This window comes from Salvelinus fontinalis, unplaced genomic scaffold (genome assembly GCF_029448725.1).
Source record: "Salvelinus fontinalis isolate EN_2023a unplaced genomic scaffold, ASM2944872v1 scaffold_0248, whole genome shotgun sequence".
NCBI classification, from domain to species: Eukaryota; Metazoa; Chordata; class Actinopteri; order Salmoniformes; family Salmonidae; genus Salvelinus; species Salvelinus fontinalis.
In genome coordinates this window covers 138344-165258 of record NW_026600457.1, presented here as the reverse complement: position 1 = coordinate 165258, position 26915 = coordinate 138344, and the positions used below count along the sequence as shown (strand labels likewise).

The window sequence follows — 26915 nt, the reverse complement described above, 5'->3', positions numbered from 1 at the left end:
GTAGCAATGCTGGTTAAGTGTGCCTTGATTTCTAAATAAATCACAGACAGTGTCACCAGGAGAGCACCCCCACACTATCACACCTCCTCCTCCTCACGGTGGGAACCACACATGCAGAGATCATCAGTTTACCTGCTCTGCATCTCACAAAGACATGGCAGTTGGAACCAAAAATCTCAAATTTGGACTCATCAGTCCAAAGGACAGATTTCCACCGGTCTAATGTCCATTGCTCATGTTTCTTGGCCCAAGCAAGTCTCTTCTTCTTATTGATGTCCTTTAGTGGTGGTTTCTTTGCAGCAATTCGACCATGAAGACCTGATTCATGCAGTCATCTCTGAACAGTTGATGTTGAGATGTGTCTGTTACATGAACTCTGTGAAGCATTTATTTGGGCTGCAATCTGAGGTGCAGTGAACTCTAATGAAATTGTCCTCTGCAGCAGAGGTAACTCTGGGTCTTCCTTTGCTGTGGCGGTCCTCATGAGAGCCAGTTTCATCATAGCGCTTGATGGTTTTTGCGACTGCACTCGAAGAAAGTTTCAAAGTTCTTGACATTTCCCGGATTGACTGACCTTCATGTCTTAAAGTAATGATGGACTGTCGTTTCTGTTTGCTTATTTAAGCTGTTCTTGCCATAATATGGACTTGGTATTGTACCAAATAGGGCTATCTTCTGTATACCACCCTTAACTTGTCACAAAACAACTGATTGGCTCAAACGCATTAAGAAGGAAAGAAATTCCACAAATTGACTTTGAACAAGGCACACCTGTTAATTGTGTGAAGCTGGTTGAGAGAACGGCACGAGTGTGCAAAGCTGTCATCAAGGCAAAGGGTGGCTACTGTGAAGAATCTCAAATCAAAAATATATTTTGATTTGTTTAACAGTCTTGGTTACTACATGATTCCATATGTGTTATTTCATAGCTTTGATGTCTTCACTATTACTCTTCAATGCAGAAAATTGTAAAAATAAAGAAAAACCCTAGAATGAGTAGGTGTGTCCAAACTTTTGACTGGTACTGTATGTGGATATATGTGGATGTATGAATAGACATCCGGTTTGGAGCGAGCGGTCGCATTTGCATTCGCTCTGCAGGTAGTATAACTTTTCATTTCATTTTCATTACATTTCATTACATTTCATTATAGTACAACGGTTTAATTTGTCTAACCTTAGCAATTTCTTCTTAGCTAGCTACTTAGCCGTCTGTGTATAAAAGATAATTGCGTAATTATCGTATTCCGTCGTCTATCGTAGTCCACACTTATCTGCCCAGCAGCTAGCAAACGTCCACCGAATAGTAGTATAAACTTTTCATTACATTTCATTATAGTACAACGGTCTGATTTTCATTTTCACTACAGTACAACGGTTTGATTTGTTTGATCTTAGCTAGCTACATAGCCGTCTTTGCATCAAACATAATTGTGTAGTTATTGAGGTTCGCCAGCCAGCTATTTTCGCCCTAACGTAACGCAACGTAGCAAACACTGCTAGCTAGCCAGCTTGCCACCGAATAGCAGCATTGTAGAAACGAGTGCATTACAACGGAACGACTTGATCAGTGTAGTGTTGGCTGACTACACAGTTGTCTTTGCTATCTTTGATTTGTATTTGTTCGATCTTAGCTAGCTACTTAGCTGGCTCCATAGCCGTCTTTGTATCGGTGATACTTGTGTAGTTATCAAGGTTCGCTGAGGTTCGCTAGCCAGGTATTCTCGCCCTAACGTAACGTAACGTAGTCAACCCTGCTAACTAGCCAGCTAGCCACCGATTAGCAGCACGGTAGAAACGATTACATTACAACGGAACGACTTGACTTGTGTAGTGTTAGCTAGCTACATAGTTTTCTTTGCTATCTTTTTTATCTAAGATAATTGTGTAGCTTTGAGTAATTATCGGTTAGCTAGCCAGCTATTTTTCGCCTGCCGCGCTGCCGTCCTCCTACCTAGCCAACACTGCTAGCTAGCCAACTTCTACCGAATAGCAGCACTATAGAAACTTACACTACAACGGGACGACTTGATTAGCGTAGTGTTAGCTAGTTGTCTTTGCTGTCCTTGTATCCATGATAATTGTGTAGTTTAGAGAAATTTAGTGAAATTGTCGAGGTTACCTAGCCAGCTTCACTTTCAACAACGTAGCCACTGCTAGCCAGGCTACTTCACCAGCCAGCAGTACTATATCATTTTAGTCAATAAGATCTTGTATTTTATTTTTATCTTTTTGCAACGTAAGCTTAACTTTCTGAACATTCGAGACGTGTAGCCCACTTGTCATTCTAATCTCCATTGCATTAGCGTAGCCTCTTCTGTAGCCTGTCAACCATGTGTCTGTCTATCCCTGTTCTCTCCTCTCTGCACAGACCATACAAACGCTTCACACCGCGTGGCCGCGCCCACCCTAACCTGGTGGTCCCAGCCCGCACGACCCACGTGGAGTTCCAGGTCTCCGGTGGCCTCTGGAACTGCCGATCTGCGGCCAACAAGGCAGAGCTCATCTCAGCCTATGCGTCCCTCCAGTCCCTCGACTTCCTGGCACTGACGGAAACATGGCTCACCACAGATAACACTGCTACTCCTACTGCTCTCTCTTCGTCTGCCCATGTGTTCTCGCACACCCCGAGACCTTCTGGTCAGCGGGGTGGTGGCACCGGGATCCTCATCTCTCCCAAGTGGTCATTCTCTCTTTCTCCCCTTACCCATCTGTCTATCGCCTCCTTTGAATTCCATGCTGTCACAGTTACCAGCCCTTTCAAGCTTAACATCCTTATCATTTATCGCCCTCCAGGTTCCCTTGGAGAGTTCATCAATGAGCTTGATGCCTTGATAAGCTCCTTTCCTGAGGACGGCTCACCTCTCACAGTTCTGGGTGACTTTAACCTCCCCATGTCTACCTTTGACTCATTCCTCTCTGCCTCCTTCTTCCCACTCCTCTCCTCTTTTGACCTCACCCTCTCACCTTCCCCCCCTACTCACAAGGCTGGCAATACGCTTGACCTCATCTTTACTAGATGCTGTTCTTCCACTAACCTCATTGCAACTCCCCTCCAAGTCTCCGACCACTACCTTGTATCCTTTTCCCTCTCGCTCTCATCCAACACTTCCCACACTGCCCCTACTCGGATGGTATCGCGCCGTCCCAACCTCCGCTCTCTCTCCCCCGCTACTCTCTCCTCTTCCATCCTATCATCTCTTCCCTCTGCCCAAACCTTCTCCAACCTATCTCCTGATTCTGCCTCCTCAACCCTCCTCTCCTCCCTTTCTGCATCCTTTGACTCTCTATGTCCCCTATCCTCCAGGCCGGCTCGGTCCTCCCCTCCCGCTCCGTGGCTCGACGACTCATTGCGAGCTCACAGAACAGGGCTCCGGGCAGCCGAGCGGAAATGGAGGAAAACTCGCCTCCCTGCGGACCTGGCATCCTTTCACTCCCTCCTCTCTACATTTTCCTCTTCTGTCTCTGCTGCTAAAGCCACTTTCTACCACTCTAAATTCCAAGCATCTGCCTCTAACCCTAGGAAGCTCTTTGCCACCTTCTCCTCCCTCCTGAATCCTCCTCCCCCTCCCCCCCCCTCCTCCCTCTCTGCAGACGACTTCGTCAACCATTTTGAAAAGAAGGTCGACGACATCCGATCCTCGTTTGCTAAGTCAAACGACACCGCTGGTTCTGCTCACACTGCCCAACCCTGTGCTTTGACCTCTTTCTCCCCTCTCTCTCCAGATGAAATCTCGCGTCTTGTGACGGCCGGCCGCCCAACAACCTGCCCGCTTGACCCTATCCCCTCCTCTCTCCTCCAGACCATTTCCGGAGACCTTCTACCTTACCTCACCTCGCTCATCAACTCATCCTTGACCGCTGGCTACGTCCCTTCCGTCTTCAAGAGAGCGAGAGTTGCACCCCTTCTGAAAAAACCTACACTCGATCCCTCCGATGTCAACAACTACAGACCAGTATCCCTTCTTTCTTTTCTCTCCAAAACTCTTGAACGTGCCGTCCTTGGCCAGCTCTCCTGCTATCTCTCTCAGAATGACCTTCTTGATCCAAATCAGTCAGGTTTCAAGACTAGTCACTCAACTGAGACTGCTCTTCTCTGTATCACGGAGGCGCTCCGCACTGCTAAAGCTAACTCTCTCTCCTCTGCTCTCATCCTTCTAGACCTATCGGCTGCCTTCGATACTGTGAACCATCAGATCCTCCTCTCCACCCTCTCCGAGTTGGGCATCTCCGGCGCGGCCCACGCTTGGATTGCGTCCTACCTGACAGGTCGCTCCTACCAGGTGGCGTGGCGAGAATCTGTCTCCTCACCACGCGCTCTCACCACTGGTGTCCCCCAGGGCTCTGTTCTAGGCCCTCTCCTATTCTCGCTATACACCAAGTCACTTGGCTCTGTCATAACCTCACATGGTCTCTCCTATCATTGCTATGCAGACGACACACAATTAATCTTCTCCTTTCCCCCTTCTGATGACCAGGTGGCGAATCGCATCTCTGCATGTCTGGCAGACATATCAGTGTGGATGACGGATCACCACCTCAAGCTGAACCTCGGCAAGACGGAGCTGCTCTTCCTCCCGGGGAAGGACTGTCCGTTCCATGATCTCGCCATCACGGTTGACAACTCCATTGTGTCCTCCTCCCAGAGCGCTAAGAACCTTGGCGTGATCCTGGACAACACCCTGTCGTTCTCCACCAACATCAAGGCGGTGGCCCGTTCCTGTAGGTTCATGCTCTACAACATCCGCAGAGTACGACCCTGCCTCACACAGGAAGCGGCGCAGGTCCTAATCCAGGCACTTGTCATCTCCCGTCTGGATTACTGCAACTCGCTGTTGGCTGGGCTCCCTGCCTGTGCCATTAAACCCCTACAACTCATCCAGAACGCCGCAGCCCGGCTGGTGTTCAACCTTCCCAAGTTCTCTCACGTCACCCCGCTCCTCCGCTCTCTCCACTGGCTTCCAGTTGAAGCTCGCATCCGCTACAAGACCATGGTGCTTGCCTACGGAGCTGTGAGGGGAACGGCACCTCAGTACCTTCAGGCTCTGATCAGGCCCTACACCCAAACAAGGGCACTGCGTTCATCCACCTCTGGCCTGCTCGCCTCCCTACCACTGAGGAAGTACAGTTCCCGCTCAGCCCAGTCAAAACTGTTCGCTGCTCTGGCACCCCAATGGTGGAACAAACTCCCTCACGACGCCAGGACAGCGGAGTCAATCACCACCTTCCGGAGACACCTGAAACCCCACCTCTTCAAGGAATACCTAGGATAAAGCAATCCTTCTGCCCCCCCCCCCCCCCCCCCCCCCCCCCCTTAAAAGATCTAGATGCACTATTGTAAAGTGGCTGTTCCACTGGATGTCATAAGGTGAATGCACCAATTTGTAAGTCGCTCTGGATAAGAGCGTCTGCTAAATGACTTAAATGTAAATGTAAATGGATATGGGAAAAAAATCGGAGTTTACGTGTTTTTATATAATTGGCGTATTTGGTCAAATAAATGCATGTTTTTTATTACAAAACATTTTTTTCAGAAATTATAAAATAGTTTGACAAGCCTGTTTGTACGCTTTTAAATTATTTAAATCTCAACCTTTTATATTTTCCAGTGATAAGGATATAGATGTCTCATGGTATGATGGAGTATGCAAAATGGGTCAACTTTGAGCACCTTTCTCTCGAATGCTTTGGCAAAGTCACTTTCCGAGCTCTTCTACAAATATGTATGGAAGGTTTCGTTCAAATCAAAAGGGGTTCTGTCAAAAAGTGATTGAATTCAAAGGAATTTACTCTTATTCATCCCTCCATCTCTCAACCCTCCATCCCCTCTGTTCCACGAGGCCAACATTACAGCGTTTAAGCGGCTAATGAAAAACCATGGACTTTTATTGAGGCATTTGAGACGGTAGCAGCAGAAATGAAATCCACCTAATTCATTAATATGGATTAATGCTTAGCCTATGATAAAAGGTACAGGGCCCCATGGTTGTGATCCTGTACACAGTGAACTGTGGCTCTGTGAAAGGTGACCTCATTAGACATGACTGAGCTCTCCTATGTCTCCAGCTTACTCATACTGTGGAACTGGGAACCAGACCGGTACTTTGGCGTGTGTGTTTATTTGTGTGCGTACGCCAACAACCTCCAACCTCATTAAAGAGGGCCAGGCTCTCTGTCTCTCTCTCTCCACTGTGCCATGGCTCCTCCATCCCAGCTTGCCCTTCACCGGAGAAGAGAACGAACGAGTGAACCGAAGGTTATTTTTAGTAGCTTCCGCGTTCCACCCTGTCCCCCAGCTCTCGACCCAGCGCCCCACCCTCCACTCCATCCCTCCCTCCCTCCTCTACCTCCTACCCCCTCGCCTGCTGAATGTCACTCCTATTTAGGTCAGCAGGACCACTGAACGATGCCACATTAGTACACATGTAATGCGATGGGAGCCACGACTGGGACAGAATTAGGAGGACTCAAGAGTCTTAACAGAGATCGAGAGTAAAGGATGACTACACAGGCTGGGGATGGGATGATGGGCCAGAAATAATCATAAATGAGTCAGGAGAAGAGTTGTGTGTGTGTGTGTGTGTGTGTATGTGTGTCTCCGTGCGTGTGTATGGCGCAATAGGGTCGAATGCTTAGTCACTGCCAGAATCCCCTCGCGTGCCAAGCGTCTAGGTTCTCCTCCAATAACGATGTACAGAGAACGCTAGAACATCGAGCTTAGGCTACGAGTCTAATGACAGAATGGCAGCGGGCGAATCAGCTCTCGGAGTCTGATCGTCAGAAGAAAACTTTTGTCGGTTCCAGATGTTCTACCTCTCCTTCCTCTCCTCTCTCATCCCCCTCTCCGTATTCGGAGCTGTCCTGACTTCTGACAGGCAGAGAGGTAAACAGTATAAACGTGGTGTAATGAGCAATATTTGCTCAGCCCAATTGAAGGAGTAGTGAGCTTGAGAGAGAAACAGAGAGCAAGACAGAGACAGAGACGGAGTGATAGAGAGACAGAGTGATAGAGGGAGAGGCTCTTAGAGCATTCACAGTCAGTCCACTGACACCCCTATCAGATCACAGCAAAATCACACTAGTTGAACAGAGCTATGTTCAGTCATGAGGCATCAAAGCCAAAGGAACTGAATAATATTATGAAATGGTATAGATGGAAGGAAGGGAGTGTGGAAATCTACCAAAAAACTATGAGGCAACAACAAATGCAATCCCTTCTAGACAATTTCCTGGACAAAATATTTCACTGTAATAGTGAAGGTGGTAACTTAGCAGTAGAAAACCTTAACAATATACAGTATTTGACCTCTCAGCTTCCCTATCAAATCTAAAAATGTCAAGCAGACAACCTACGAAAATGAACAACAATGACAAATGGTTTGATGAAGATTGCAAAAACCTAAGAAAGAAATTGAGAAACCTGTCCAACCAAAAACAAAAAGACCCAGAAAACCTGAGTCGACGCCTTCACTATGGTGAATCACCAACAAATATAGAAATACACTAAGGAAAAAGAAGGAACAGCACGTCAGAAATCAGCTCAATGTAATTGAAGAATCCATAGAATCTAACCACTTCTGGGAAAATTGGAAAACACTAAACAAACGACAACACAAAGAATTATCTATCCAAAATGGAGATGCATGGATAAACCACTTCTCCAATCTTTTTGGCTCTATAACAAAGAACAAACAGCAAAAACATATACACGATCAAATACAAATCTTAGAATCAACTATTAAAGACTATCAGAACCCACTGGATTCTCCAATTACCTTGAGTGAGCTATAGGACAAAATACAAACCCTCAGTCCAACCCAAAAAGGCCTGTGCAGTTGATGGTATCCGAAATGAAATTATAAAATATATGACCACAAATTCCAAGTGGCTATACTTAAACTCTTTAACATCATCCTCAGCTCTGGCATATTCCCCAATATTTGGAACCAATGACTGATCACCCCAATCCACAAATGTGGAGACAAATTTGACCCCAATAACTACCGTGGGATATGCGTCAACAGCAACCTTGGGAGATAACAGCAGACTTGTACATTTCCTCAGTGAAAACAATGTACTGAGCAAATGTCAAATTGGCTTTTTACCAAAATACCGTACAACAGACCACGTATTCGCCCTGCACACCCTAATTGACAACCAAACCAACCAAAACAAAGGCAAAGTCTTCTCATGCTTTGTTGTTTAAAAAAGTTTTAGACTCAATTTGGCATTAGAGCCTGCTATACAAATTGATGGAAAGTGGTGTTGTGGGAAAAACATACGACATTATAAAATCCATGTACACAAACAACAAATGTGCAGTAAAAATAGGTTAGAAAAACACACACACATTTCTTCCCACAGGTCCGTGGGGTGAGACAGGGATGTAGCATAAGCCCCACCCTCGCCAACATATATATCAACGAATTGGCGAGGGCACTAGAACAGTCTGCAGCACCCGGCCTCACCCTACTAGAATCTGAAGTCAAATGTCTACTGTTGGCTGATGATCTGGTCCTTCTGTCCACAACCAAGGAGAGCCTACAGCAGCACCTATTTCTTCTGCACAGATTCTGTCGGACCTGGGCCCTGACAGTAAATCTCAGTAAGACAAAAATAATGGTGTACCAAAAAAGGTCCAGTTGCCAGGACCACGAATACAAATTCCAACTAGCGCACACAAAAAACTATACATACCTTGGCCTAAACATCAGGGCCACAGGTAACTTCCACAAAGCTGTGAACGAGCCGAGAGACAAGCCAAGAAGGGCCTTCTAAGCCGTCAAAAGGAACATCAAATTCGACATAACAATTAGGATCGGGCAAAAAATACTTGAATCAATTATAGAACCCATTGCCCTTTATGGTTGTGAGGTCTGGGGCACGCTCACCTACCAAGAATTCACAAAATGGGACAAACACCAAATTGAGACTCTGCATGCAGAATTCTGTCAAAATATCCCCAGTGTACAATGTAAAACACCAAATAATGCATGCACAGCACAATTAGGCAGATACCGCTAATTATCAAAATCCAGAAAAGAGACGTTAAATTCTACAACCACCTAAAAGGAAGCGATTCGCAAACCTTCCATAACAAAGCCATCACCTACAGAGAGATGAACCTGGAGAAGAGTCCCCTAAGCAAGCTGGTCCTGGGGCTCTTTTCACAAACACAAACACACCCCACAGAGCCCCAGGACAGCAACACAACTAGACCTAACCAAATCATGAGAAAACAAAAAGATAATTACTTAACACATTGGAAAGAATTAACAAAAAAACAGAGCAACTAGAATGCTATTTGGCCCTAAACAGAGAGTACACAGTGGCAGAATACCTGACCACTGTGACTGACCCAAAACTAAGGAAATCTTTGACTATGTACAGACTCAGTGAGCATTGCTATTGAGAAAGGCAGCCGAAGGCAGACCTGGCTCTCAAGAGAAGACAGGCTATATGCACACTGCCCACAAAATGAGGTGGAAACTGAGCTGCACTTCCTAACCTCCTGCCAAATGTATGACCATATTAGAGACACATATTGACCTCAGATTACACAGACCCACAAAAAATTCGAAAAAAAAATCTAATTTTGATAAACTCCCATATCTATGAGGTGAAATGCCACAGTGTGCCTCACAGCAGCAATATTTGTGACTTGTTGCCACAAGAAAAGGGCAACCATTGAACAAACCCCCATTGTAAATATAAACCATATTTATGTTTTTTTTTTTTTTACTTCTGTACTTTAAATATTTGCACATAATATGACAATTGAAATATCTTTATTCTTTTGGAACTTTTGTGAGTGTAATGTTTACTGTTAATTTTGATTGTTTAGTTCACTTTTGTTTATTATCTACTTCACTTGCTTTGGCAATGCTAACATATGTTCCCCATGCCAATAAAGACCTCAAATTTAAATTGAAGAGAGACAGAAGGAGAGAGAGAGAGAGTGAGAGAGAGAGAGAAAGAAAGAGAGAGAGAGAGACAGAGTGTGAGAGAGAGAGAGAGAGAGAGAGAGAAAGAAAGAAAGAGAGAGAGAGAGACAGAGTGAGAGAGAGAGAGAAATGAGAGAGAGAGAAAGAGAGAGAGTGTACCGAGAGTATAAGGGAGAAAGAAATGGGATGAACTTTGAATTGAATTGAAAGAGAGTGAGAGAGAGATAAAGAAAGATAGAGACAGAATGAGAGAGAGAAAGAGAGTAGAGAGAGAGACAGATGGTGAGAGAGCGAGAGAGAAACAAAGAAAGAGAGTGAGAGAGAGCGCACTGAGAGTACGAGGGAGAAAGACAAGGGATCAACTCTAATATACTGTAGGCAATATGTACTGTATGTGCTTAGCGTGAACTCCTAGCCCCTAAGCAAAAAGTACTTGAGTGTGTAGCCTTCTCTGTTGCTTTCCTATCCAAATAGCCATGGTCCCAGAGGGCTGTTCTAGTCTTTAGTCTAGGTCAGCCTCCCAAATGGCACCCTACCACCTATATAGATCACTACTTTTGACAAGAGGGCCTTGGTCAAAAGTAGTGCACTGCCCTATAAAGAGAATAGGGAGTCATTTGGGACGCAGACTCGGACAGCCTCCTCTCCTGAGCCTGTCTGTCAGAGAGCCTGTCCTCTCCACATTAATGTCAAAAGCTTGTTCCTCCCAGCAGAGCTGAGCAGAGGTACATGGCAGCCCCAGTCTGTGGACATCTGATGCTGGTTAGGGGTGTGTGTATGTGTGTGTGTATGTGTGTAAAGCTCCTCCATCACGCTGCTACTCTACACCTCTACACTGCAGACGACATGATAGGATCCACTTCTCAGTCCACTCCAGGGGAAATGGTTCTCTCTGTATCTGTTATGTCGAACTGACCTCCCTCTCAATTCAATTCAATTCAATTCAATGGGCTTTTTTGGTCATGTGGTGTATGTGGACACCTGCTCATCGAACATCTCATTCCAAAATCATGGGCATTAATATGGAGTTGGTCCACCCTTTGCTGCTATAACAGCCTCCACTCTTCTGGGAAGGCTTTCCACTAGATGTTGGAACATTGCTGCAAAGACTTGCTTCCATTCAGACACAAGATCATTAGTGAGGTCGGGCACTGATGTTGGGCGATTAGGCCTGGCTCGCAGTGGCATTCTAATTCATCCCAAAGGTGTTTGATGGGATTGAGGTCAGGTCTCTGTGCAGGCCAGTCATGTTCTTCCACACCGATCTCAACAAACTATTTCTGTACGGACATGGCTTTGTGCATGCGGGCATTGTCATGCTGAAACAGGACATGTCCTTCCCCAAACTGTTCCCACAAAGAAGGAAGTACAGAATCATCTAGAATGTCATTGTATCCTGTAGCTTCCGATCAACATTTATTTTGCTGACGTTGCGTCCAGAAGCAGTTTGGAACTCGGTAGTGAGAGTTGCAACCGAGGACAGACAATTTTTACGGTTACACACTTCAGCACTCGGCGGTCCCGTTCTGGTAGCTTGTGTGGCCTACCACTTTGTGGCTAAGCCGTTGTTGATCCTAGACGTTTCCACTTCACAATAACAGCACTTACAGTTGATCTGGGTTGCTCAAGCAGGGCAGAAATTTGACGAACTGACTTGTTTTAAAGACGAAGGTGCCACGTTGAAAGTCACTGAGCTATTCAGTAAGGCTATTCTACTGCCAATGTTTGTCTATGGAGATTGCATGGCTGTGTGCTTGATTTTATACACCTGTCAGCAACGGGTGTGGCTGAAGTACAATCCAACATTTATTTTTGATACTGTCGCATAGCTAACTAAAAAGCAGCATTCCCCAAGAGAGGATGGCTTTCACTTCAGCAGTAATAAATTCATGAACTTCTTTGAGGAAAAGATCATGATCATTAGAAAGCAAATTACGGACTCCTCTTTAAATCTGCGTATTCCTCCAAAGCTCAGCTGTCCTGAGTCTGCACAACTCTGCCAGGACCTAGGATCAAGAGAGACACTCAAGTGTTTTAGTACTATATCTCTTGACACAATGATGAAAATAATCATGTCCTCTAAACCTTCAAGCTGCATACTGGACCCTATTCCAACTAAACTACTGAAAGAGCTGCTTCCTGTGCTTGGCCCTCCTATGTTGAACATAATAAACGGCTCTATCCACCGGATATGTACCAAACTCACTAAAAGTGGCAGTAATAAAGCCTCTATTGAAAAAGCCAAACCTTGACCCAGAAAATATAAAAAACAATCGGCCTATATCGAATCCTCCATTCCTCTCAAAAATGTTAGAAAAAGCTGTTGCGCAGCAACTCACTGCCTTCCTGAAGACAAACAATGTATACGAAATGCTTCAGTCTGGTTTTAGACCCCATCATAGCACTGAGACTGCACTTGTGAAGGTGGTAAATTACCTTTTAATGGCGTCAGACCGAGGCTCTGCATCTGTCCTCGTGCTCCTAGACCTTAGTGCTGCTTTTGATACCATCGATCACCACATTCTTTTGGAGAGATTGGAAACCCAAATTGGCCTACACGGACAAGTTCTGGCCTGGTTTAGATCTTATCTGTCGGAAAGATGTCAGTTTGTCTCTGTGAATGGTTTGTCCTCTGACAAATCAACTGTACATTTCGGTGTTCCTCAAGTTTCCGTTTTAGAACCACTATTGTTTTCACTATATATTTTACCTCTTGGGGATGTCATTCGAAAACATAATGTTAACTTTCACTGCTATGCGGATGACACACAGCTGTACATTTCAATGAAACATGGTGAAGCCCCAAAATTGCCCTCGCTAGAAGCCTGTGTTTCAGACATAAGGAAGTGGATGGCTGCAAACGTTCTACTTTTAAACTCGGACAAAACAGAGATGCTTGTTCTAGAAACAAAGAGATCTTCTGTTGAATCTGACAATTAATCTTGATTGGTTGTACAGTCGTCTCAAATAAAACTGTGAAGGACCTCGGTGTTACTCTGGACCCTGATCTCTCTTTTGACGAACATATCAAGACTGTTTCAAGGACAGCTTTTTTCCATCTACGTAACATTGCAAAAATCAGAAACTTTCTGTCCAAAACTGATGCAGAGAAATTCATTGATGCTTTTGTTACTTCTAGGTTAGACTACTGCAATGCTCTACTTTCCGGCTACCCGGACAAAGCACTAAATAAACTTCAGTTAGTGCTAAATACGGCTGCTAGAATCCTGACTAGAACCAAAAGATTTGATCATATTACTCCAGTGCTAGCCTCCCTACACTGGCTTCCTGTTAAGGCAAGGGCTGATTTCAAGGTTTTACTGCTAACCTACAAAGCATTACATGGGCTTGCTCCTACCTATCTTTCCCGATTTGGTCCTGCCGTACATACCTACAGGTACGCTCCGGTCACAAGACGCAGGCCTCCTAATTGTCCCTAGAATTTCTAAGCAAACAGCTGGAGGCAGGGCTTTCTCCTATAGAGCTCCATTTTTATGGAATGGTCTGCCTACCCATGTGAGAGTCGCAGACTCGGTCTCAACCTTTAAGCCTTTACTGAAGACTCATCAGCACTTTGAGATATCAGCTGATGTAAGAAGGGCTATATAAATAAATTTGGTTTGATTTGAAATAGCCAAATCCACTCATTTGAAGGGGGTGTCCACATACTTTTGTATATATACTGTATGTTTACATTGCCAAAGCAAGTGAAATAGATAATAAACAAAAGTGAAATAAACAAAATGAACAGTAAACATTGCACTCACAAAAGGAATAGAGACATTTAAAATGTCATGTTATGGCTAAATACAGTGTACTAACGATGTGCAAATAGGGAAAATAAATAAACATAAATATGGGATGTATTTACAATGGTTTCCACCTCATTTTGTGGGCAGTGTGCACATAGCCTGTCTTCTTTGAGAGCCAGGTCTGCCTACGGCGGCCTCTCTCAATAGCAAGGCTATGCTCACTGAGTCATTTTGTGTCAGTCACAGTGGTCAGCTATTCCACCACTGTGTACAGTACTTTCTGTTTAGGGCCAAATAGCGTCTCTCTCTCTAGGTCTTAGACCCCCCTACAACATGCTGATTCACCAACTCACAAGACGTCTGTTCACGCTTCACACCAACTCTTTTCTCTCTCTCTCTTTTTCTCTCTGACCTGTTGAGTTGAAGTTCAATACTTTTAATGTCAAAGTGGAGAACAGTAATGCCTGCTAACCTCCATCTCTCTCTCTCTCCCCCTCTCCCTCTTTACAGACCCAGCTTTGACGAAAACACCCAATCAACAGACACTCTCAAGCTCCCTAAGATCCCCGTTGGCCCGGGAAGCAGCCCTCCCAGGAGGCCCTCCATGTAGAGCCCTGTGTGGCCCTGTTCCAGCGTCTCCGCCCTTGCTACGGGCTTTGGGGCCTGGCCAGGTCCCTTCTCTTTCACTTCCCCCATGGCTTCTCCAGCTCCACCATCAGCAGCCCAGACACAGTCTCCATCCTATCCCACAAAGCCCTGGAGGACCCCTCCACACTCACCCTGGCCTCCGCAGCCTCTACCCTACAGGTGACTGGGGCTGGCCTGTGGGGGCCCGAAGGACCCCTTGGTTGAACTGGAGGTGAGGGTCTTCCTGGGGCCCTTCCTCTCCTCCTGGCAGCCTGGATTCGAGGCCCTACTGATGGGCGTGGTGGCCCGATGTTGTTTACACAACTGGAGTCCCAGAACCGAGGGCAGGTGTGGGAGGGAGTGTCCTTTGACCCCTGCTGTGCCAGAGTGTGTACGTTGCTGGAGAAGGGGTTGTAAGAGAATTGGTTGTCAGCAAGTTTTGGAGCTTTATTTTTATTTAGTCCGTTCAGGAAAGGGAATTGACATTCAATTAATGAGATGAAAATTCACCTTGAAAATGTTTAAATAGAATGGAGCCCAAACCTGGTTGTGAGCTTGTATGTATTGATGAGTGGATAATGGCGCCGGAGGGGATGGCTGCCATTTTATGGGCTCCTAACCAATTGTGCTATTTTGTGTGTTTTCTTCCACATTGTTTGTAACTAATGTTTATTTTATTGTGTTATAATGTTTGCTTCAGTTAACTTTGTAAATATTTTCTTCACTCTTATTTTCTTAAAACTGCATTGTTAGTCGAGGGATTGTAATTAAGCATTTGATTTGATTTGAGTAAGTCGTGTGGATGACTCACCTACGTGGTGCATCATAGATACCTTGGTGTATTTGGTCCCCAGGAGGCTGCGGATGTCTGCCGTCTCGTCATTGAAGTCTTTCTCCCATAGTCCTGCACGGAGACACAGAGAGGAGCGTGCTTTCAGTGGAACCGACAGCGTTTTAACTACGTTGTAGGCTGTGAAACAAACAGACAATCATAATATCAGTCAAAAATATACAATTCCCAGTTCATGCTACAAAACCAACTTCATAAGAGGTTTTAAAAATAGGTTCTCAGCATTCAGCATTCCATGACGTACACTAAGGAATTGTTGGTGGAATAGATGGATGCAGTTCAATGTATGATTAATATAATTCACCAATACATTTCCTGGTAGTCTAAAAAATATTGCTATCAGGTTGTAAATCACAGCTGGCCTGGTACATTGTTTGCTGCCTCCATTCGGGATGCACTGTTTCAGTTTCATTGACTCAATATTCTGGACAAAAACGGACTAATGTAACTAAGGCTGGGAATGTCAATACAATCAAACTAGCAAGGGCAATGATCACAAGTCAGCCACAACGTGGCTAATAGGCTAGCATATCTATGTATGTAGCAGGCTAACAAATATTGACGGAATATGACCAGTGTTAGTAAACGTTGGCAAAATAAAGTTATAGTTAGTCACGAACACTCTAGTTAACATGTAAACAGCCTAACCAGCTCTGCTACGGCGAGTAAAATGGTCAGAGTGAGGTGTTCTCTCATTTGTGTCTAGGAGTAGCTAGCTAGCAAGCTAGTCAACTTTAGCTAGTTCGCTTGGGTGCTTGGTTTGGACAAGCATGCATTGGCAGGCAAGCTGCAGAAGGACGAGTAGGCTACAATTTCCCATCGTTTATCAGTGCAATTTTGACGGCCAACTTTCTGAAAAAGTTTGAGAGGGTTTATCTAATGTTCTCTAGTTAGATTTTAGGTTATTTTACTCAGGCTAGCGTTGTTGATCTTGTTGTTGATGTGCATAATTGATGGATGATGGAGAGAGAGCCTACCTTTCCATGGTTGTTTGATCAATAGGACTGTGAAGTTCACAAATGTAAGAGGACTCCCGTGGTGTTCACATGTTTGCAGAAATCCATTCAGGTGTATTCTGTGGCTTTTGGCGAATGTGTTCTGATGATCTAAAGATGTGCTGTTGCTACTTCCTGTAAACACACAGTCAAGTTCAAAGTGAATGATGGCTGGCCCGTGTGGCAAATGGCTTATTTGCTTAAAGTCCTACTGAAGCTACGACTGGCTATGGCGAACCGGTCTGCGTAGACTCCGGTTCTGGATGAGACAGATGTTTTTATTAGGTTTTATTTACTGCAGTGTCTATTAATTGTCCAAACGCACGACCACTTTCCTATAGACCAAACCCTACAAACAAACAATGTGCTATAAAGCATTGACACATACTGTAGTCCATTGACAAACCCCTATGATCTTCTCAACAGAGCTATTTCATTGGCTCACATCTCAGGGCCAATCAAGGTCCGTTATGAGGTCACTTACATGTCTCCTCAATTCCCCACTCACTCACTCCATTTAGCTCACCTCACCTTCTCTCACACACACACACACACACACATACACACAGATACACACACACACGCACACACACACTTCAGCTCACCTCACCTCCTCACTCCTGTCAATTTAGAAGGACTGACCAGAACTAAAACTGCACTGCCGCAGCAATAAACCATTTTTTCACACTATATATTACATTACAAAACCCTGCTGCTCCGTTCCATAGAGGGAGTTATTTGATAGAGGGGAGTTCTGTGGGAGAAAATAAAAAAGGTAATGATGAAAGAATCCGGGCCAGCCACACAGCAGAACGGCGTGCCAATCAAGACTTGCAAATACAAGTTTTAGGTTTCTGTAATTTTGGAGGAAGAAATCTGGTCACGGTGGAGTTCCAAAACATATTGAAGTGTGGATCACCTACGGTGGCACAAGTCTATGGAATGACAGTTATATGGTATTATGGGTGAATTTCCCAATGAGTGTACTGTGTGTGTGTGTGTGTTATCTATCAAAACACACATTTGGCTGGCAGTCAAGGGAGGACACAGATTTGGGTGGATCTGTGAGTCTGTGTCTAGACAACTAGTCCTCCTCTGAGCTTAGAGAATGATCCTATATCAACACACACACACACACACATGTGCGCGTACACACACACACACGCACGCATGCACGCACACACACACACACACACACAGACACAGACACACACACAGACACACACACATACACAGACACAGACACAGACACACACAGAGTCTGCAGAGAAGGGCCTTTATTACCAGCCATTACCAGCCATTCATATCAATGGACATAACAATGAGACAATTGTGCAGCTATGAAAACCAGTCCCCTCTGATTCATACCCAAAACATCCGAGGGAAACTGAGAATCAATGAAATCAATGAAGCCGGCAACTTTCCCCCTCCTCCCTCCCTCCCTCATCAGCTCAGCTCTGTGATTACTAGTCGTTTTGGTATTCTATTCCGGAAGCTATTATTAGAGGTTATATGTGCATTCTTTTGTTGTTTGCTGTGTGCTTTTTCTCTCTCTTCCTTTTATTGCGTTATCTGTGTACGTGTGTTTTTTGGCTGCTGTATTGAGATCCTATTTTTTCTTTCTTTTCCTCTCTCTCTCTTCCTTTTTTTTTTTTTTTTTAACGGCAGGAACAAAGGCTGAATTAATTACCAAGTGTGGACTGAAACTCCCAAGGTAGGGCTTTGTACATCCCTCCACCATGTCGGTCAATCTCTTCTCTTCTCTTTTCCTCGCAGCAGGCTGTCGCTCTTCCTCTTTCTTTACTTTTCTCACTCCCTCCATCCCTTGCGCCTTCTTTTCTCAATGTTCCCTCGTCTCTTCCTCTTTACTCCCCCTCTCCCACCCACCGTCTCTCTTTACAATACCCTTGCTCTTCACTGCTCTCTGTATTCTCTTTGCTTTTCCTCCCATACTCGTTGCCCCGCTCCCTCCCTCCGTCCTTTCCCCCATCTCTTTCTCTCCCTCGTTGAGTTGTCTTCTGTGCAGAACAGAGATGGAGGGCTGCTAGAGGGCTTTTAATTCTGCCTTTCAGTAATGAACTGAAAGGAAACAAAGGAAAACAAACAGAAACAAGGGAGATACAAGCAGATGAATGGTGCCACCCCAATATATTACGTCTGGAACAATGACAGAGGAAATGTTTTGGAGGCCATTGCAATACCAGACATTGAGAATAGCCCCGTGCCAGAAAATTACAGACAAATAAATTAATTACTAAAAAACTTAACAGCGGCCAGTAGAAAAAAATTGACTACTTTTTCAATTATAAATTCAAACTGAGAATCCAATTTGTGTAATCTTCATTTATTTGGATTGTCCATCTGTAGATGCTCTACAGACTATAAGTAACATTTCAACTAATTACTAACCCTAGCCCTAACCCTAGCCCTAACCCTTATCCTAACCCTAAACTTAACCCTAAACTTAACACTTACCCTAGCCCTAAACTAACCCTTATTCTAAACCTAACCTTAACCATAACCTTAGGAAGCAGTTGCTTATCAACAGATTGTTTGTTGATCGTGTGACCATCTTAGAGTGTCTACAGGTGGAAAATCCGGATTTAATCCCACAAATGAATGAACTAATTAACACGAACTAAACAGAACAAAAGATTTTCGGAATGAAGTCAAAACATCAAACAAAGTAAATTAATTATATTGCGTATCAATCTACCCTCAGTCGTGAATTTATTTAGCCATTTTTCTCTTAGACAACCCCCCCCCCCCCCCCCTAGCGGTTAAGAGCGTTGGACCGGGAACCGAAAGTCGAGTTAACCCCAAACAACAACTGCTACCCGGGAGCCAATGACATGGACGTCGAGGGGTTGGGACAAATGCAGAAGACAAGTTTCCGTTGAATACATTCAGTTGTGCAACTGACTAGGTTTCCCCTTTCCTTTCCCTTCCTCACCTGAGAAAGATAATAACTTAAGAGAGAAGGAGGAGGAGGAGGAAGAAGAGAGATAGGGTGAGTGAGACAGATAGAGGAAGCACATACAGCGATGAAGAGAAAGACAGGGCGGGGCGATAAAGAGGAAGATGGGGAGGAAAGGGAAGTGAGAGGTAGCAGTGCTGAGTGTGAAGCCTAGGCGTTGAGATCTAGCCAGTGCGTCACTGCATAATCTGAGCAAGCTCTGAGTACAGATGTTAGGCCTAACGCTGGGGGACTGACAGAGGGGGAGAGAGAGAGATATCGACTTTTACAAAAAAATGGTTATTCGGCTGTGCCCATAGGATAACACTTTTTGGTTCCAGGTAGAACCCTCTAGGCTTCCATATACAATCCTCTGTGGATTGGAACCAGAAAGGGCTCTTCAAATGGTTATCCTACGGGGACAGCCGAAAAAAACTTTTAGGTTCTAAATAGCAGAGAGAGAGCGAGAGAGCGAGAGAGAGAGCGAGAGAGAGAGAGAGAGAGAGAGAGAGAGAGAGAGAGAGAGAGAGAGAGAGAGAGAGAGAGAGAGAGAGAGAGAGAGAGAGAGAGAGAGAGAGAGAGAGAGAGAGAGAGAGAGAGAGAGAAGAGAAGAGAAGAGAAGAGAAGAGAAGAGAAGAGAAGAGAAGAGAAGAGAAAAGAAGAGAAGAAGAGAGCCTGGACACTTGTTACTCAATTATTTAAGATGACACATCACCCCCCACAGGAAGATAAATAAGCTCTCAGTGACGGACCACAGAATCATCCTTTATGCTGCGTCCACCAGCTGGGCTCACACACACACACACACACACACACACACACACACACACACACACTCGCTAAGGCATGCACACACACACACACACACACACACACAAGCATGCATGCTCGCACACAAAGACACACACTGACAGGCCGGCATGCTGGCCCGCGCACACATACATAAACACACGTATAATCATAAATTATAATCAAAGGTTATCATGGACCACCAACCACATGGATTAACCAATCTAAGGACCTCCAACCGGTTGGCTAGTGTACCAATATAAATAAGAGTTGGGAAAACACAGTGTGATTCCAAATGGTGATACACACAAACCTAATTAAATCCCAATTCATCTCCATTTCTTATTAATTAACCACTATCACCATGGTTACTACATTATAATACATGATACCACACTATAATCCACATTATTGTTTCTCCTCACCTTTAAAGTGCTAGAATCAGGCCTCCAGTGTTGGCCTGGATCTCACACTCCAGCAGTGTCCCCTCCACCCCACCCATGCCCCCATCGGCCCAGGCATGAAGCTGCGTCTGAGGGTCCTTCTGGCCCAGGGCCTGGTGCTTCAGCCTATAGCGGACCTGGTTCTCCTTCAAGAAGGCCTCACTGAGCTGGTCACCTTGTTTGGTGGTGAACACAGCAAATAAGCTCTGCAGAAGGAAACTGGTCCCATTGGCCTCATAGAGGGACCTTAGATCCCCGACTAGGGATAGCAATTCCCCCTGGTCCCTGGATGGTTCTGGGGTCTTGAGCAGGTCCTGAGCTGCTTAGCTGTGGAGTCCTGGCCCTTCCATCCAGAGCCCCCAGTGAGGTGGCCAGGAGCAGGAGGGAGAAGAAAGTGTTCAGGGGGGTGGATTTGGAGCCTGAGGAGCGCAGGGCCTCGTAGAGACGCAGGGCGCAGGTGGAGGTGGGGTCTCCCCCAGGGGGAGGAGGGGGGCTGCTGGGGGAAGTGGGGGTCTCTTCCTGTGGTGGACCAGAGGAAGTGGAGACCCCTAGCACCAGCAGGGCCCAAACAGAGACGAGGAGAGAAAGAGACAGTGTACGCAGCATGGCAGACCTGGGAGGAGAGGGAATACAGAAGTGGATTAGCTGATAGTATTGTAGGCTGTTCATAATTTTATACTGCAACACGCAGGTCACTGAACCTCATTACAACAACATTTAGGCTACAACAATGAAAAAAAGGGAACAACATTGCTTTATATAGGCTTGTTGCTTTAAAAAAAAATAGAAATTCATTGGAATTTCGACTCGGGTTTTAATCAAACCCCTATGAAATCAAACCCCTATGAAAATCAAACCCCTATGAAATCAAACCCCTATGAAATCAAACCCCTATGAAATCAAACCCCTATGAAAATCAAACCCCTATGAAATCAAACCCCTATAAAAATCAAACCCCTATGAAATCAAACCCCTATGAAATCAAACCCCTATGAAAATCAAACCCCTATGAAATCAAACCCCTATGAAATCAAACCCCTATGAAAATCAAACCCCTATGAAAATCAAACCCCTATGAAATCAAACCCCTATGAAATCAAACCCTATGAAAATGCAGTTCTGCTGGTAGAAAGACGAGTGTCTCTGAGACGAGAATATGATGTAACATCAAATTGCAACATGCAGATTGTTATTATTATCGAAGAAAAATTGCTAACAACATTTCATTTAAACCTGTTAAACAAAAATCTATTAATTTGCCTTCTTCTGAACATCTTGGTGAATAGAAAGCGCCGCTTTCTTTCAAGACAAAACCACAGTTCATTATCAGCCTACGGAGCGGATAACACAATGACGCCAACTTCTGTTTGTCTACGCTGATGTGAATTGAAGGGCAAAAGTGAAAAGTTCTTTGTTTGATTTTTTTTTCTCCGTAAATTAATTAAAGTGTCTTTCTTTCTCTCCTCCACCTCTTCCCTCGGGCTCGTTCAACGAGGGAACCGAAGCCCATTTCTGTTGGCTCAGACGTGGCAAAGGAAGTTCTGGAAGTCTGTCTATTCGCCTGTCTATTCAATCGTTTGTTTCGACCCCAGACCACACACTCAAGTCAAGGCGCTTTCTCCCTTTAAGAAATGTCTAACATTCCACCGTGGCAATGGCACTGAAGTCTGTCGCCTGCAAACAATCAACAATTGTTTCAAGGTGTTTGGGGAAGTTATGCCCGCAGCCTAAAATATAGCCTGTGTATGAATGGATGCTGAGATTGTATGTTTTATGCGTGATCAACCATCTGAATCGTTTTGAATCGTGTAGACTGCCACAGTAAACTATAACATACTGTAAATACAATCCATTGACAATCTAGAAATCGCACTGGGACTCCGAACGCAGCTGGGTCTGCAGTACCAGTCCCAGTCGATGCCGGGTTGCTGGACAGCCTCTGTGCCATCTAATTTGTCGCCCCACCCGTCCCTGTCCACGTCTGCCCGTCCCGAGAAGCTTCAAAGCAACGTTTTAATAAGCTGCTCCATCTCCACCTCCCAAACGCAGTCTTACTGCTATCTGTATATTTTTGCCCTCCCACCACTGCCCTCTATTTCCATGCTCTTACCACTGTGAAACGTCCGACAACAAGGGAACAAGTCGCGTACATAGATTTGTAGCCTTCGACACAGGCAGCGGATTGATGAATGGATGTACAAATAAATGGTGTCAAATCGATAGATGTAGAGATCGCCTGAGGAGGAGAGAAACGGTCGAAGGGCTAGAGATGGAGGAGGATGGTGATCACAGCGGAGCTGCCTGCCTGTCGGCCACCAGTGCTGAGCAATCAGCCTGGCCACGACAGCCTGTAGCACCCAGACGATTATTTACCTCTGGCTAATCAATACTGCACTCCCCGAGATAGCCATCAGCGGCACAATCTCTACACCATACTCACACACGCGCGTACGTTGTGTGCTACTGCACTGACATGCGAGCACACACACACACACACACACACACAGATCCGACCACAGGCCCATTTTGTTGCTTGAAGACAAACCGCCGTTGTTATTTATAGACACACCATGTTCTCACTCGTCTAGGATGTTTCACTGTCGTCCTTACATGCAGCCACACGTACACACATATCACAACATATCATCCACATGTACTGTGTGCAATCCTGCCTCATGACATGTAGAAGACACACACACACACATCCTAATGATGTTGAGTCCACCCTGACAGGTGGGAGATGGTTGGTGTGTGTGTGTGTGTGTGTGTGTGTGTGTGTGTGTGTGTGTGTGTGTGTGTGTGTGTGTGTGTGTGTGTGTGTGTGTGTGTGTGTGTGAAGCCATGTGTGTGTGAAGCCTTAGCCATGAGGGTAGGATGAGTGTAACAGGAGAGGCCAGACAAACACACACACACACCTCTCCGACCGGATTACAGGCAATGATGCTCGTAATGAGTGGCAATGCACATTTAAGCACCATGTGATTCATAAAGGGTCAGGCAGCGCCGCGGTTAAACGAGTCCCCAGGGAAACACAGATGGAAACCCGAGAGTGCTCACTCAGTCAGCGGGAACTCAAGATCAGACAATCAGCCTCCTTCAGGGCCCCGTAGGGGTTTGCACTTTGACCAGCAGTGTACCCTCAAGCCCCCCCCCCCCCCCCCCCCAGTCTGCCCTATAGGATTCTGTCAATGTATGCGACAAGCCCCTCACCCCCTACACCCTAAACCCTCTACTACCCTTCACCTTATACACTCCTGTCAATGTGTCTGTCTACTGCTCTGCCTCCAGCCCTGTTCTTCCCCTCACCGGATGTTGTTGTCTGGTGAGATACAGAGCTCACTTTCCACGTTATCCATTTGGAAGGCTGTTAGGTATACTGTTCTTGGCTGTAACTGGGGTTAAATGGAGCTATAGCTGAGGGCCACAACAGTAGAATCTAAATCTACACTTTAGAACAATGACTATTACTGGTAATGTAAACTGGGCCTTTAGCTTTGGTACACCCCCCCCCCCCCCATCCCCCCATCCCTCTTTCTTTCGCTCTCTCCCTCTCTCATTCTACAGAGCATTTGTTCCATACGACCATTCTCTCCAACCCTCTGTGTCATGTTTCTCCAGTGAATCTACTGTTTCTCCACTCCCCTCTTCAGTTAAGCCCCATCTAACCTCCCTCCCTCCCTCCCTCACTCACTCACTCACTCACTCACTCACTCACTCACTCACTCACTCACTCACTCACTCACTCACTCACTCACTCACTCACTCACTCACTCCCTCCCTCCCTCCCTCACTCCCTCACTCCCTCACTCCCTCACTCCCTCCCTCCCTCCCTCCCTCCCTCCCTCCCTCCCTCCCTCCCTCACTCACTCACTCACTCACTCACTCACTCACTCACTCACTCCCTCACTCCCTCACTCCCTCACTCCCTCCCTCCCTCCCTCCCGCACTCCCGCACTCCCTCACTCCCTCCATCTCAGTGCACCTGAGGTCTAATTCTCTCTGACCTCCTCCCAAGCTATAGGGACCTTCCACTTCTCTATCTCTCCCTCCATCCGTCTTGGTGGTGAATCAACCTCATAATCCAGCGTAGCGTCATGCCAACGACACGAGACACAGAGCGAGTAAAAGACATTCACCATAAAACTTAATTGAGATTCCTTATGAACACATAAAAAATCCCTACACCCCCGTTCCTCCCTCCCTCCCTCTCCTCCCCCTGTCCACTCCTCCATCAATCCCTCACTCAATCAGCTTTTGGAGGGCGTTCATGACTAACAGCGAGTGTGTAACAGTGTGTGTGTGTGTGCGTGTGCGTGTGTCTGTGTTTGTCCGTCTGTCCGTCAGCAGCTCCGGCCCATATAGAACGAACCGCGTCTGGTTTTACACGTCGGTCTGGAAAGAGTCACTGGTGATGATTTTTAGTGGGGCCTCTTCCCAGGTTGTCTTCAATCATCTCAATCAGCCACAACTTTAGGCCCCTGAAGACCCAGGAGCTCTGGTGTGCCTGATCAGACCTGCCAAAGAGCTAGTCTGAGAGGGGTAGAGGAGGGGAGCAGGGTTGGGAGAGACGGGAACTTGTGTGTCTGACCTGCCAAAGAAGAAGGAGAGGGGGAGAGGTGAGAAGGAGAGGGGGAGAAAGGGGGGGTAGGGGAGCTTGTTTAGCGCTGCTGAAATCACAGACACATCTGCTGTGAGTCTCAAATGTTTCCAATGAGAGTCTAAATGTTTCCTGCAGGCCTGTGAAGGACTGTGATGTTGGGAGAGGGGAGTGGAGTGCGATGGGGAGTTCTTAAATGGTTTCTATCCGTGTTCATAAGCCTTGTTCCAACAAACACAGGTGTGCACACATCCACACACTCATAGAAACACACACACACACACACACGCACGCACGCACGCACGCACGCACGCACACACACACACACACACACACACTTCCCAGAAAGTGGCATTGTGTCCAATGAGTCAGCTGTGATTGCAGCAACCAGAGGTCCCAAAGCTCCCGCAAGCCGTTGACAGCTGTCTTCATAGAAATCAAATATAACTCTCAATCCCACCCCCCAAAAAAACATCACTCAGGCATGACTCAGATCTCTGAAGGGAACAGACGTTACAACATACAATCAGCACGTCCGCCCCCTACCTTCTCATCCCCCCTCCACCACTCCTCTACCCGTTCTCTCCTCTCCTCTCTCCCTCCCCCTCCTTCTCCTGCCAACCAGCCGCTCAGCTGGTACAGTCATGTCAGATAGGCTGAGGGTGGGACAGAGAGAGAGAGAGAGAGAGAGAGAGAAGAGGCTGGGAGTGGAAGGAAGCATGAAGGTGAAATGGCTTCAACAGAAGTCATTAGGTTTGGAGGTGTCACACAGTCACCAGGTTAAAAGGTAATACATCGTCTCTGTCTGGCTGGTTGGTTGGTTGGTTGGTTGGTTGGTTGGTTGGCTGGTAGAGCAATGGTATGACAGAGGTGTCTTTTCAAGGTTGTCCTGAAATGACTTTAGAAAAGACATATGGTGCAGTCATAATAAAACACACACACACACACACACACACACACACACACACACACACACACACACACACACATTTCAGGTTCCCTCAGGACAGGAGTTGTCATCGCATTGCAGACAGTCCTAAACAGCAAGTTACCTCCTACACACAGAGATTCATTGTTTGTGTTTCTGGAAAAAGGAGAGATTGATTGATAGATGATGGCTGCGGGGTAGGTGGGCCGGTCACTCCTTGGTGTTTAGAAGAGAGGAGGAGGTAGCATCACAAGGAGATTAAGATGCCAGGGAGGGTAGGTAGAGACAGGCAACTAGTCACCTCCAGAGGAAAATGGAAACGGGCCACTGCAGGCCTGCAGGGCACAAAGACAGACATGAGAGAGAAGGAGAGAACTGGAGTGGGAGAACGAGAGAGGGTTGAAGGCAGAGGGAGAGAAGGGGAGAGAGAAAAGTAAAAAGAGCAGGAAAGAGAGACAGAAGGAGGGAAAGAGAAAGTTTGAGGGAAATAAGAAAGAGAGAGAGTTAGAAATAGAACAAGAGCAGGTAGAAGTTAAAAGAGAGATTTACCGGTAGATTGAAACAGAGAGAGAGAGAATAGAGAGAGAGCGTGGGCGAGAGAGAGAGAGAAGGGGAGAGAGACCGCGAGAGAGCGAGCATGGGCGAGAGAGAGAGCAAGAGAGAGAGAGAGAGAGAGAGAGAGAGAGAGAGAGAGAGAGAGAGAGAGAGAGAGAGAGAGGGAGAGAGAGAGAGAGAGAGAGAGAAAAAAAAAGAGAGAGAAGGATATATATGAGGATATCTGGACGAGAGTCAACAGGTGAAGTCATTTACCCAAATGATGACTTCAGCTACCGTAAAGCGAAGGTCACAAGCCTGCTTTCAGGGCATTAGCTCCCCTCATAACGGAGAGGAAAACTAGCTCTCCCTGTTTCCATTATCCCTCCATCCCGCCCTCCGCTCCATCCCTCCATCATCCCCCCCTAAGCTGCTCCGCTATTCGCTCTGCTGCGGCTTACGAAGGAGAATTGAATCCCCATCAGACTCAGTTCATTTCC

At 46.0% G+C, this 26915-nt stretch overlaps 1 pseudogene; it reads right to left on the bottom strand.

The window, feature by feature from the left end:
* The window catches only part of LOC129844909 (serpin H1-like), a 28289-nt pseudogene extending 7327 nt beyond the window's left edge, over nucleotides 1-20962 (bottom strand).
* Between the last annotated feature and the right edge of the window lie 5953 nt (nucleotides 20963-26915).